The following is a 12,545-nucleotide window of genomic DNA, read 5'->3' on the forward strand; positions in this document are numbered from 1 at the left end:
GTACCTTGCATGTATAGTTGAAAAATCTCTAACATACATTCTCAAGAGAAAAAGATTACTTATCCGTACAAAGCCAAATATTTTAGCTAGGGTAATAAGTAGTTAACTTACATATATGATATATATGAGATTATTTGCTTACAGTTTTAAAAGAAATATAAATTCAATTAGGAAAACAATTTTATTTTCAGTTAATATCACTTATATCTTTTAATTTTGATTTTTAAACTCTAAAAAATAAAAATCATATTAATATTAACTAATTAAAAATTAATTTTCTATACATTATTCAAAAAGTATACATCATAAATAATATACATCTATTTTTGATGATATATGTATGGTATCTACTTCATGACGTCATTGAAATAAATCTGATCTACATACATGTATATGGATACACATATTATTGTTGAATAAACTATGATAGATATAATAATCACTTCACATGTGGCAATAATGGATCAAAAGTAAATGCATAATAGATTATATTTTCTAATTACATGAGATATATGATTATAATAAGTTTAACGTACATGAATGAATTAATTAAGGAGCAAGATGGTGCGTGGTCCCCTTTGAAAGAAGGTATGATATGATGATTAAGAAATGTAAACCCTACAACTAACATAGTGATGAGATAAGAGAGAAAAAAAAGGAGCAGCAAGTCAGTGTCAATAGCTGTAAGCAAGAAGGACCAATAAACCCACCATTAAATACTCTCTCTACTTCTCTGATCCTCTCTTATGGCACAGTAAAGAAGAATACCATAGAAGAGAAAGAGATAGAGATCGTGTATATATGCATGTGTCTTTCATTTTCTTAATTTACTCCAAATAAACATGCTTTGTTCTTCTGTCACTTCCTATATATGTTCCTAGCTAGCTATGTAGCTTAGCTATATTTTATTACTCATCAAGCTTCCGTTCTTCTCATCTTCTATCTATGTTGGTTTGAGAGGTTGAAGCTGCCAGCATGATCTGGTAATTTACCAAACTCGCTCTAGATCGCCTTATCATTAATTAAAAGCAACAAAAAAGAAACAATTTCATCGTCTATATATTATTTTTCTAAATTTTTAATTAATTTTTTTTGTTATTAAATATTTCTATATTTTTAGTAGTACTAGATCGTTTAGATTCAAACTTATTGGCAGTGTATATATATATATATATAGAGAGCAAGTTTCAATTTCATGGGGCTTGGTTTCTTGAACTAAAGATCCATTAATTAATTATATATAGGAAAGAGGCAAAGAGGGTAATTTTGAGTTTTTAGATTATGGTTGCATATCAGGTCATCTAGCAGCTTCAATCACTCAATCACCAACAGATTTTTTTATTTATACTTTAATTTCTTCGCTACTCATCATCATTGTCATCGTCATCACCAACTATGGGACTATTGTTTCAGCTACAATTTCAATTTCAGGTACGACCTCTAATTTAGAGAATTTCCAATTCTTTGTTCCGTACAACAACTTTCTTTTAAATCCCTTGTAAATTATTCATTGTTTTTCTCTTTAATATTTATCTTCCACGCTATACTAATCATTATCCACTTTTTCCCATATTCATATTCACGCGTGTTATTTGTAATACAAATACTACATCTCTCTGTAATAAAATTTTTGGATAATTTATAAATAATAATGTGTTGGGTACAACAGAAAATCAATTTAAATAGTTTAAAATTATTTTTAAAATATTTGTATAATTTTAAATATAATAAATATATAATTACAGATATTATGTGTATAAAATTCTAGATGTTATATTATATAAGATAATTTTAGATATTATTTTTTTAATATTATCGATTTATAAATGTAAGATATTTTTTATTTAATGAATTTATTTTTAGAATTGAATTAAATTTATTTAATCTTAATTCTAATAATTTAATATTGTTAGGTCACCCATTAAATGTTCATATTTGAGACAAGTAGTAATTATTTTATAAGTAGAAGATATTTTTTATTTTTTGAATTAAATTTTATAAAAAAAATATTATCAGACTATTAAAATTTATTGTTTTTAATTATTATTTAGTTAATAATTTAATTTTTTAATCCAATTTAATTTTTTTAATTTAGTAGTAAATCTAATAACATATTTTATGTCATAATTTTAAATACTGAGATAGCTAATTGGTGATACATAATAAATTTTAATAGTTTTTTAGTAATTCTTTTTTTTTAGAATTGAGTTATTCTTTTTAATTTCAATTCTAATAATTTGTTACAAAGTGTATATTGATATAAGACAAAGTGTATATATATGTAATAGTGAAGTGCAATATGTTATCTTATCTATATGTGCAAATATATGTGGTTTATTTCATTTCTATGAACAATTAGAATTATTCATATATATGGTGTGTTTTTTTTAAAATAAAACAAAATGGTAGCCATTAGTGTCATAATTTGAATAACCGTTGTCTCACTTTTTTGAGATGCGTTTTATGAGAGAAGATGATGTTATAGGGACAAAGAGGGGAACGGCTGAAATTTTGTTAGTTTGTTAAGCAAAGACAAGTGTGGATCTGTTGCTATGTATGTATATCGGTATAGCTGTGTATGTATGTATTATTATTATGTGTGGTCCAGCATTGGAAACATATAAAACACACACAGAACACGATGTGATTATGGAGAATTCGTTTTATTCAGCATCTGCATGCTAATGCTATATATGTACCTACAAACATCTATCTCTGGGGATAGCAGATATAGTCATATAGCTTCACCGACTCATCAAGAAATTCAAGTGCCCTCGAGTATGAGGGAATCCGGAATCCACTATTATTAATTGTCATTTATTTTGCTTCTCTTCTTACAAAGATTTATGCTAAGTATACACTAAAATTAATTATTAATATAAAATATATATTAAAATATAAATATACATAAAAAATAAAATAAATTATGTATATATTTATATATAAATATATTAATAATTAATTTTAATAAATAATTTTAATATATAAATAATATTTTTATTTTATAAATATTATTTGTATTTATTTAATTTTCACTTTTTAAAAAATTAAAAAATTATTTGAATTTATTAATTTTTATTATTAATTAATTATTAATATTTAAAAATATAAAATAAATTAAAAGAACTAAATTAAAGAAATTAAATTAATAATTAAGTGACGATAAAAAACAAAAAATTTATCTTATTTTACAATACATAACTGGGTAAGTTTTTATATTTTATTTTGAGTAAATCCTTAATTTAAATTAAAGGTTTAATCGTTCGTGTGTCTTTTTTTTCAGTTAAATTTAAAAAAATAGTTTATAACATAATATTAAAAATTTTATAGTAAAAAATTTAGAATATGTAAACATTTAAGAATTTTTTTAAAATATATAAAAATTTAAACAAATTTAAAAGTGATTTTTATTTGAGAAAAGTTTTAGACACGAATTATTCATTTGTATTTTTTTATTAGTTTAATTTTTTTAAAAAAAAAGTGAGATTAAGATAATTTTGAGTTAAAGTAATACTAAGTAACTAAATTTTTCAAGTAACTAAATTTTGTGCTGGCAAGTCGTCATCCATCAGTCCCGAGCCCAAAGTTAATTAGTTAAAGATAAAGTAATAAACATGAAGTAAATTTAGGGGATTAAGAGTTCCATTTAATGAATTAGACCGTGGACCAATTTGAGTGAAAAACTCACATAATGTCACCTTTAAGTCAATTATCTATTAAAGTGCCACCTCATTACATTACCATTCACGCATGTTGGCACTCCAGCCGTTGGATAGAAGTACTCATAGAGATTAACATGATTCACTAAAAAAAGATTTATAGATATCATTTTAATGAAAAAAGTTTTAGAAACCAGTTATTCAATTTAATCATTAAATTTTAGAAATTAAGTTAGGTATTTACTCGTCTTAGTTTACAATTGCATGTGTATGTAGCATATTCAGCTAATTAATTAGTGAGTATCTAGACTCGCGTTTGTCAAATGAAAGTAATTTTATAAAATTAATTTTAAATAAAAATAAATTTGTGTTAACATGATTTATGTTTGATTATTTTATATTAAAATTAATTTTAATAAAATAAATATTATTTGAATAATATTAATTAAAATCACTTTTAGATAAATAATTACTAAAAAGTACATAACATTAAATTATAAGGTTGTTTTTTTATGCATGTTTAATTTTTTTGATATTTTTTTTAGTATGTTTTTTATATAATATATTTTTTAGTACTTTTAATACTCTTTTTTAATATGTTATAATTTGTTATTATTATTATTATTATTATTATTTATCATTAATTTTTTTATTTAATTTACTTTACTTAATGTGATGAATAAATCATATTATAAAGATATACAAGGTCAAACAAAAAAATTAAAATATAAATAATAAATAATAAAAAAGAAATCTCATATAAAAAAATAATAAAATTTTTATAAATAAAACAATAACATATATATAAAATAAAATTTATAAAAAAATAAATATTTAGAATTAATGGCTGAATGCCGATTTAATGAAATGAAGAATCTAAAAATGGTTACTTTTTGAAAAATATAGATATTAACTAAGGGTTTGAAATATGACTAAAATTTGGATGATGTTTTTATCTAAAAAAAGGAAATGGAAGGGGGAGGGAATGTTCAAATTAAGTCTTTGGTAGAATAAAATCATCAATAATGTAACCTATTGCTTTTCCGTGTGAGTGTTAAGTGCAAATTAATTATACAAAAAAAATTGGATGATAAGACAAAGTGAATGAACTAATAATTAACTTAGATTACCTTGGTATGGTTCATAATAGATGATCAAATGATAGTGTACATGCTACTAACATATAATGCATACTTGTTGTAACTGTTAGATCTAATCCAATTACTAATTTTCATGCATTACATCCCACCTGTTATTAGAAACTCTTAACTATTAGCCTTTGCTTTTTATACAACAATAATGTAGTTATGTAAGTAATATATATCACTTCACTTGGGACAAACCCAAAATGGCAAAATAATCAAGGAGTGGGAATATATGATGTGTTGATGAGAATATCACAAAAATGTTCATTGACCGAATGCATATGAAAGTGGTTGATACTACAATGACAAATTTGGGAATCATTGTGAGTGAAAGAGTATTCTTGAGTTTAGAAACTGTATTTTTTTTTAAATAGTCAAAAAAGTTATATCTTTTCTCTTATAATTATATGAAAATTCTTCTTAGAAAACTTAGAAGTACCATGAATGTAACTATTTTGCAGTTATATGGTATGTATAGAATCAAGTTATAAAAATAAAAGAATATTTGAAAAAAAGAATATGATTACCTGATATAAGTGTCAAACTATATTATTATTCTAAAAGAGAGATGTTATATTCAATATTTTTTATTATGATTAGTTAATATCATATTTATATTATTAAAATTTAAAATTTAATATTTATAATTCTAGAATAATATATAAAATAATAGAAAAAAAAGAAAAAATATAAATGGAACTCTAAATTATTTGCATAGACTGTGAACCTACATAATTTTGTTATAAGAGAGAGTTTTAAACCCTGAATTGTAATTTTATTATTCGAGATAATAAGTATAAGACCGTGGCTCATGTAAACACTCACCAAATTTTTTTCACGGATGTTATAACGCACCAACTTAAAAAAATACTTATATAAAATTCTATTTTAAAATAAATATTAATTTAAAATTGAATTTACGACAAGAAAAAGAACATACACTAAAGATACTAGTGTCATCTATAGAAAATACTATGGGATTGGAAAAATTTTAAGATGGTACCGTGGATTTATACCCTTACTGAAATATAAGTTGTGAAATATTAATACATTGTCATCATTGAATCAAAAATTTATTTTTGATTTATTTTGTGTTTCTTTACATGTCTATGTTATAAGATCTTAAACCTATTTTTTCTTCCACTCTTGTTGGAAAGTGTTATTCTATATACAGAAAATAAAGACGATTTTAGATATATAATAAAAGCATAGTTGAGTGGTTTAAGGGAAATTAGAAGATTAATTGAGAATAATTTATTTTAAGATTCGTATATAGAATATAATGTGTGTTTGGATTAAAGTTTGTAAATAAAAATTTGCATAAAATTAATTTTATAAAATTGATTTTGGTTAAAATGAGTTGGTTTTAACGGAATTTATATAATTTTATATTAAAATATATTAAAGTAAATGTTGTTTAGATTATATTGTTCAAAATCACTTTTAAGTAAAAATTTATTAAAAATAACCTGAATTTAAATAATTATTTTATATTATTTTTATTTTAATTTAAATATTTAAATAAATTTATCAATCAATTTTATAATAAAAATTAATATTAAAATAAAAATTAATATTAATTATTAAATTAAAAATAACATATAAAAATTAACAAAATATATTTTATATCAAAAACAAAAATAATATATGAATAATATATCAAAATATACTTTATTAAATTATATTACTCATAATTTTTTTAGTATTCTCAATACTCTTTTATTTAATATTATTTTAAACTATAAATTTTAATTATTTATGATTTTATTCTTAGTTATAATTAGTTTTTTATTTATTTTATTCTTTTCAATGGAATCAATAATTTATATTATAATAAAATTATAATAATAAACTAATATACAATAACTACACTTACAAATCTTAACAGAGTAAAAGAAATAAAAATCTTTTTATACAAAACAAAAAATAAAAATTTTATAAAAAAAATATAATTATATATTTAAAAAATTTGAGTACTAAACAGACTATAAGAAAAAAAATAAATGATAAAATTAATAAAAAAAAAATAAATTCAATCCTAGCGTAATTTTCTAAACCCTACACAATTTCTAATTTTCTGTAAATCATATGTTGAAAATATAAAATTATTTTGGCATTTAAAATATAAAAAAAAGTATCCAAACATGAAAAAAAATATTTAATGTATTTAAACATATTTTTCTTCTTTCTAAGATTAAACCAAACACATAGCAGTAGTCACATAAATAGATTAAACTATTAAAGAGGATTGTAGAATACTTTATATTTTAATAGCATGTTAATAATATGAATTTTGTATTTTGATCTTTATAGCTGTTAATTATAGGTCTGTTTTAATGATAATACAAAAAGAGATGGATTAATAATTATTAAATATAATTTTATTTTATTTTTTTAACGAGTGAAACTGTAACAAACAATCTAAAATAAATAAAAATACTATCTTAAAAGAATGGAATTTACAAATCACTTTTATTTTTATACCGTAAACTATCAAAAATTTTTTTAAAATTTTAATAGTTTCACGTCATCATCTTCTTCGATTTTTAGGTGACAAGTATTAGACCATTTCTAGTAAAAAATTCATTCCAATTTTTATCTATGATTCATCTATTATAAAAAGTAACTCTATACTCATAAACAGTAAATAAAAATTCAAAATATCTCTCTCCTTCATTAGGAAGAATAACTTTAGGCCCTATTGTGACATCACTTAATTAATTAATTAATTAAAATAATTAAAATTAACATAATTACTATTTTTTTACAATAATATTTTTTAAATTTATAAATTCAAAAACAATTCATTGTTAAAAAATATTATTATTAAAAAAAATCATATATAAAAATAATACACAATATATAATTCGAGATTACATTAATTTGTAAAAATATTTTAATATAGAAAAACATAGTTAAGTTCTATAGTTAACGATAAGTATTGTGAAATTGCCATATGTGTTCAATCAGGTCCTCTTTCAACTGTCTATGCTGCTGCTTATTTCGAAGTTGGGCATTTCTTTGGAGAAATTGATGGTATGGTGCAAAATCTTCCTCTCCCAACTGAGGTTGTGATAAGCCGTTTTTGACAACTTCATATTCTAAGTTTTGAGAAAAAATTCCTGCATAAGTGTCTCTTTCATCCTCAACAATCATATTATGCAATATAATACAAGCTCGCATTATGTTTGCAAGTTTCTTCTTTTCCCAAAATCACGCTGGACTACGTATAATTGTGAAACGTGCTTGCAACACTCCGAATGCTCACTCTACATCTTTTCTGTGCGCTTCTTGGTATTGTGCAGATAACTTGCGTTTCTCCCCTTGTGATTTTGAGATTGATTTGACAAATATGACCCATTCAGGATAAATACCATCTGCTAAATAGTATCCCATAGTATAGTTATTACTATTAATAGTATAGTTTACCTCTGAAGCACGGTCATTTAGAACATCATCGAACACTGGTGAACGATCTAACACGTTGACATCATTATTTGAACCAGAAACTCCAAAGAACGCATGCCATATCCAAAGGTCTAGAGATGCTACAACCTCAAGTACTATGCTTGCAACTCCACGATAACCACTCATGTACATACCTTTCCACGTCTTTTGACAATTTTTTCATTGTCAATGCATACAGTCAATACTACCCAACATGTGCAAGGAAAGTCACGACCTTCCACCATTTGTAGCAGGCGTCGTACATCATTTGAATTTGGTTTTTGCAAGTATTCATCCTCGAACACCAAAATGACACCTTCAACAAATTTTTTCAAGCATTCAATTGTAGTGGTGTCACCTATGCGCACATAATCATCAACGGCATCAGCAGCTACGCCATATGCTAACATCGGTATCGCAACAGTGTATTTTTGGAGTGGTGACAAGCCTCTTCTCCCAGTTGCATTGACCCTTTGTTGAAAATACAGATAGGCATTTGAGAGAGCATCTACTATCCGCAGGAATACATGTCTTCTCATTCGAAATCTCCACTGAAAAATGTCAGCATTATACATCGGCTCATCTGCAAAGTAATCTTGGAAAAGGCGATCATGTCCTACTTCTCGATCTCTGTTGATCCATCTATGAGGAGTTGGGATAGAGATTCTATCAATATCTTCATCTTCTGAATCATCGAATAAACATTCATCGATCCAACTATCTATGAGTGTGTTATCCCGCCGTCTTTTTTTACCATACAAAACCTCATTAAACATATTATCAAAATTTCTAGCCATAGCTTGAAGTTCTTTTTACTATTCTTTTGAGGCGAGAAGCCAGATTTGGAATGGAGTTGCTGAATTGTTGATAGTTGATATTTATAAGTGTTTGCGCAACCAGTAGATACTTCTCAACGGCTAGTTTTGCAACGGCTACTTAACGGCTAGTTTTTTCTTATCTAAGTTTAAAACAGCTAGTTTTGCAACGACTACTTAACAGCTAGTTTTTTTTTGTCTAAGTCTAAAACGGCTAGTTTTGCAACGGTCACTTTCATAAACAATAACGGCACAATAATATTGACTAATTTAAAAAGTTACATCAGAAATGAATAAAATAGAGTACATCACATACCAGTAATACGCAATAAAAATAAAAACATACTACTTAAGTCTACGAATACAAGGAACCATTAAGGAAACCACTTATTGATTATTTTCTCGCATATAATCTCATGAAGAGCTCGTCGTTTTTCACTCATTGTAGACGTGTCAGCATTAAGTATTTGCGTATCCATTTCTCTTTTTCTTTTCTTAGCCATCCTTTCCATATTCATTTTCTTTGCATTTATCTCCATTTCTTTAATATACTTCTGAGTTTGTAATTTTTGTTCTTTCATCGTCGCTTGAACTTGTAACTCCTTTTCTTTGATTGCCCCCATCTTTTCTCTATGTTCCCTCTCCTCTTCTCTTTCTTTTTTCCTATCCATTAGTTCCTTTTCTCTAACATTTTTAATGTCTTCCATAAGAGATAGTTTCTTAGCAATCGATGATTTCTTTTCGCTAAGATATTCAGATATTTGTGCTTTTTTCTTACCCTTTCTCTTGCTCTTCTTTGATCCTTGTGGGTGAATAGGAGAGTCCACACCGATTTCGTTACACAACGGTATTTCTGAATTTGATGATGATGAGTATGCTCCAGTTGCACTAATTTTGGTTCTCTTTGAGCTTCCACTCTGTGTAGGTAGTTGGTTTCTCCATTTTTGCTCCAAACAAAGCATATTTCAATGCCTCTCAAAAGTAAATTTTTGACCATAATATGTGAAATAAAGTTTATAGGCCAACTCCTTTATATCATCAGCATTTGAACCACTCCTTATGTTTCGACTAGCATGATCGTAGCAACTAGCAAATTGTGCAACTACCTTGTTGATCTTATACCATCGTTTCTTACATGCAACTGCCCCCCTTTATGTCGGAGCCGAATTCCGCACAATAACTGTGAATTTGACTCCAACTATAGAGTCGGTACCAACTATAGAGTCGGTTAAAATATTCAACCATGTACTCATCAACATCTCATCCTTTTCACATTGCTATTCAACCATGTACTCATCAACATCTCATCCTCTTCACATTGCTAGTGTTAAATACTATCTTGTCAACGATTTTCAATGTCATATTCATTGAGGTCGATAGCATCTAATCCACGAGAGTTGGCAAAATCTGAATATTGTGAATTTGGACTACATTGTATTGGAGTTTGAGGAAATGGGTTAGAAGAGCCACCAACACCAGATGAGCTATGTCTCGATGCACTAAATTGAGTTGAAAACAGCAAAGATGTTGGAGTAACATTTCCGATAGAAGAATTAAATATAGATGAAAATAGAAAATGTGATATTTGTGAATTTTAATTTTGTGGTTAAAATATAGAAAATTGATTATTATAATTTAATTATTTATATTAATTATAATTTAAATAATTAATATAAATTATTAATTAAATAGACTTATAATTAATTATTATAATTATAAATAAATTAAATATGATTTACTTATTTAATATAATTATTTAATAATTATATTAAATAAGTAAATCATATTTAATTTATTTATAATTATAATAATTAATTATATACATAAAGTATAATATATATAAAGTTAACACATATTATGTAACGATAATCTCATACATGTATATCAAGTATTTTTAATTTTATCAACAAAATATTATTTATTTTTTTAATTTAATTAACATATGTTTATATCTCATTAGTTATAATTAAAAAAAGTCAAGTTCCTCTGAGTAGGATTTCTTCCACTTCGAACCACGTAAAGGAACTCTCTTTTTTTTACTCCAACGCTGAAGTATTACCTTTTTCTGATAAAATAGTAAATGAGGTTTCAATATATTTAATCGTTGGAGTTGCTCTTAAGTGACATCTTCTCCTATTTGTAGTCGACTCCCTATTTCTATTACTTCTTTATTATTTCGATTGATCATTCCTTCTTCTACCTCTTCTTGTACCTCCCCAATTATTACATTTTTTAGTTATTCATTACATTCTCATGTCATGATCTATTCTCTCACATCTCAATTGAAGTTCAACAACTTTTTCTTTTTCAAAAACAATCTTTAGGCTTCTCTCAATTTTATCCTCGTTACTATTTAAATATATTAATTTGTGTTTTATTTACCACGAATTACTCTGCACTCACCGATTTTAGAGTATATTTGGAACTTTAAAGAGTAGAATTCAATCCTTCAGAATAATTCAATTCTTACATCCAATTCTTAAATTTGGAACAAAAAAAATTAAATTAAAAGCGAATATTTAAAATATTAACCTCGCTAGATAACTAATAGAGACTTAACCAATAATAAGTTAATAAGCATTTTTGAATTGCACTTCATACTTTAATTAGTGATTATTTAAATTTAATTATTTAAAAAATTATAAAATTAATAATTATTAATTGCAAATGTTTAATAGATCTACTACACATCCAAGCCATATTGACATCCAAGTCTAACCAAACAGGTCCAACACCAACAAAAATCACTCTCATTGATCATTAAAAGAGCGTGTACACATACCCGAAACCCCAAAAAATATTACCTGTCTCTTTGCGCTCTAATATGAAAAACCGTTTCACTGCCGTTGCTGCTGTTACTTCTATTTCTTCTTTTAAATTCGCGCACGCACGCTCTTCTTTTCCTTTTTCGTCAACTTTCTCTTTTCTTATCGTCATCACCAACAACAACAACATTTTACTAACATCTTTATTGGTTTTGATGTTCTCTGGTGCCATCATTAAATAATTTTGATTCATTTTTTAGTTTATTTGAGGTTTATTTGGATCCAGAAATGAATTCGATGTGTTTTTGTTGATGATTGTGTCTTTTGACTGCTTGTTCAAATATGAACTAATTTCGATTCATTTGTGAATTAATTGAGATTCACTTGATGCTGCTGATAAGTATTGACCAAATATATTATTCTTTAAGTAATTCCAGTTTATTTCTTAGTTTAATTGATGTTCATTTGGATCCAAAAATGAATTCGATACATTTTTGTTGATGATTGAGTCTTGTTGACTGTCTGTTCAAATCTGAACTAATTTCAGTTCATTTGTATGTTAATTGAAGTTCACTTGATACTGTTGATAATATTGGCCAAATTTTTTATTCCTTAAGTAATTTTGGTTCATTTCTTAGTTTAATTGAAGTTTATTTGGATCCAGAAATGAATTCGATGCATTTTTATTGATGATTGATTCTTTTTGACTACTTG

At 25.3% G+C, this 12,545-nt stretch overlaps 1 long non-coding RNA gene across 2 annotated transcripts in view; it reads left to right on the top strand.

Moving 5' to 3' along the window:
- Positions 1 to 637: 637 nt before the first annotated feature.
- Positions 638 to 12,545, top strand: part of LOC130973649 (uncharacterized) — a 34,844-nt gene continuing 22,936 nt past the window's right edge. The window contains exons 1-2 of one of the 2 annotated variants that reach the window (XR_009084224.1): positions 638 to 1,431; positions 2,474 to 2,673. This is a non-coding gene — a long non-coding RNA (uncharacterized LOC130973649). Of the gene's footprint in view, positions 1,432 to 2,473; positions 2,674 to 12,545 lie in introns of those variants that run through there. The other variant, XR_009084225.1, reaches the window with a different exon arrangement.

Source organism: Arachis stenosperma, chromosome 4 (assembly GCF_014773155.1).
Source record: "Arachis stenosperma cultivar V10309 chromosome 4, arast.V10309.gnm1.PFL2, whole genome shotgun sequence".
NCBI classification, from domain to species: domain Eukaryota; kingdom Viridiplantae; phylum Streptophyta; class Magnoliopsida; order Fabales; family Fabaceae; genus Arachis; species Arachis stenosperma.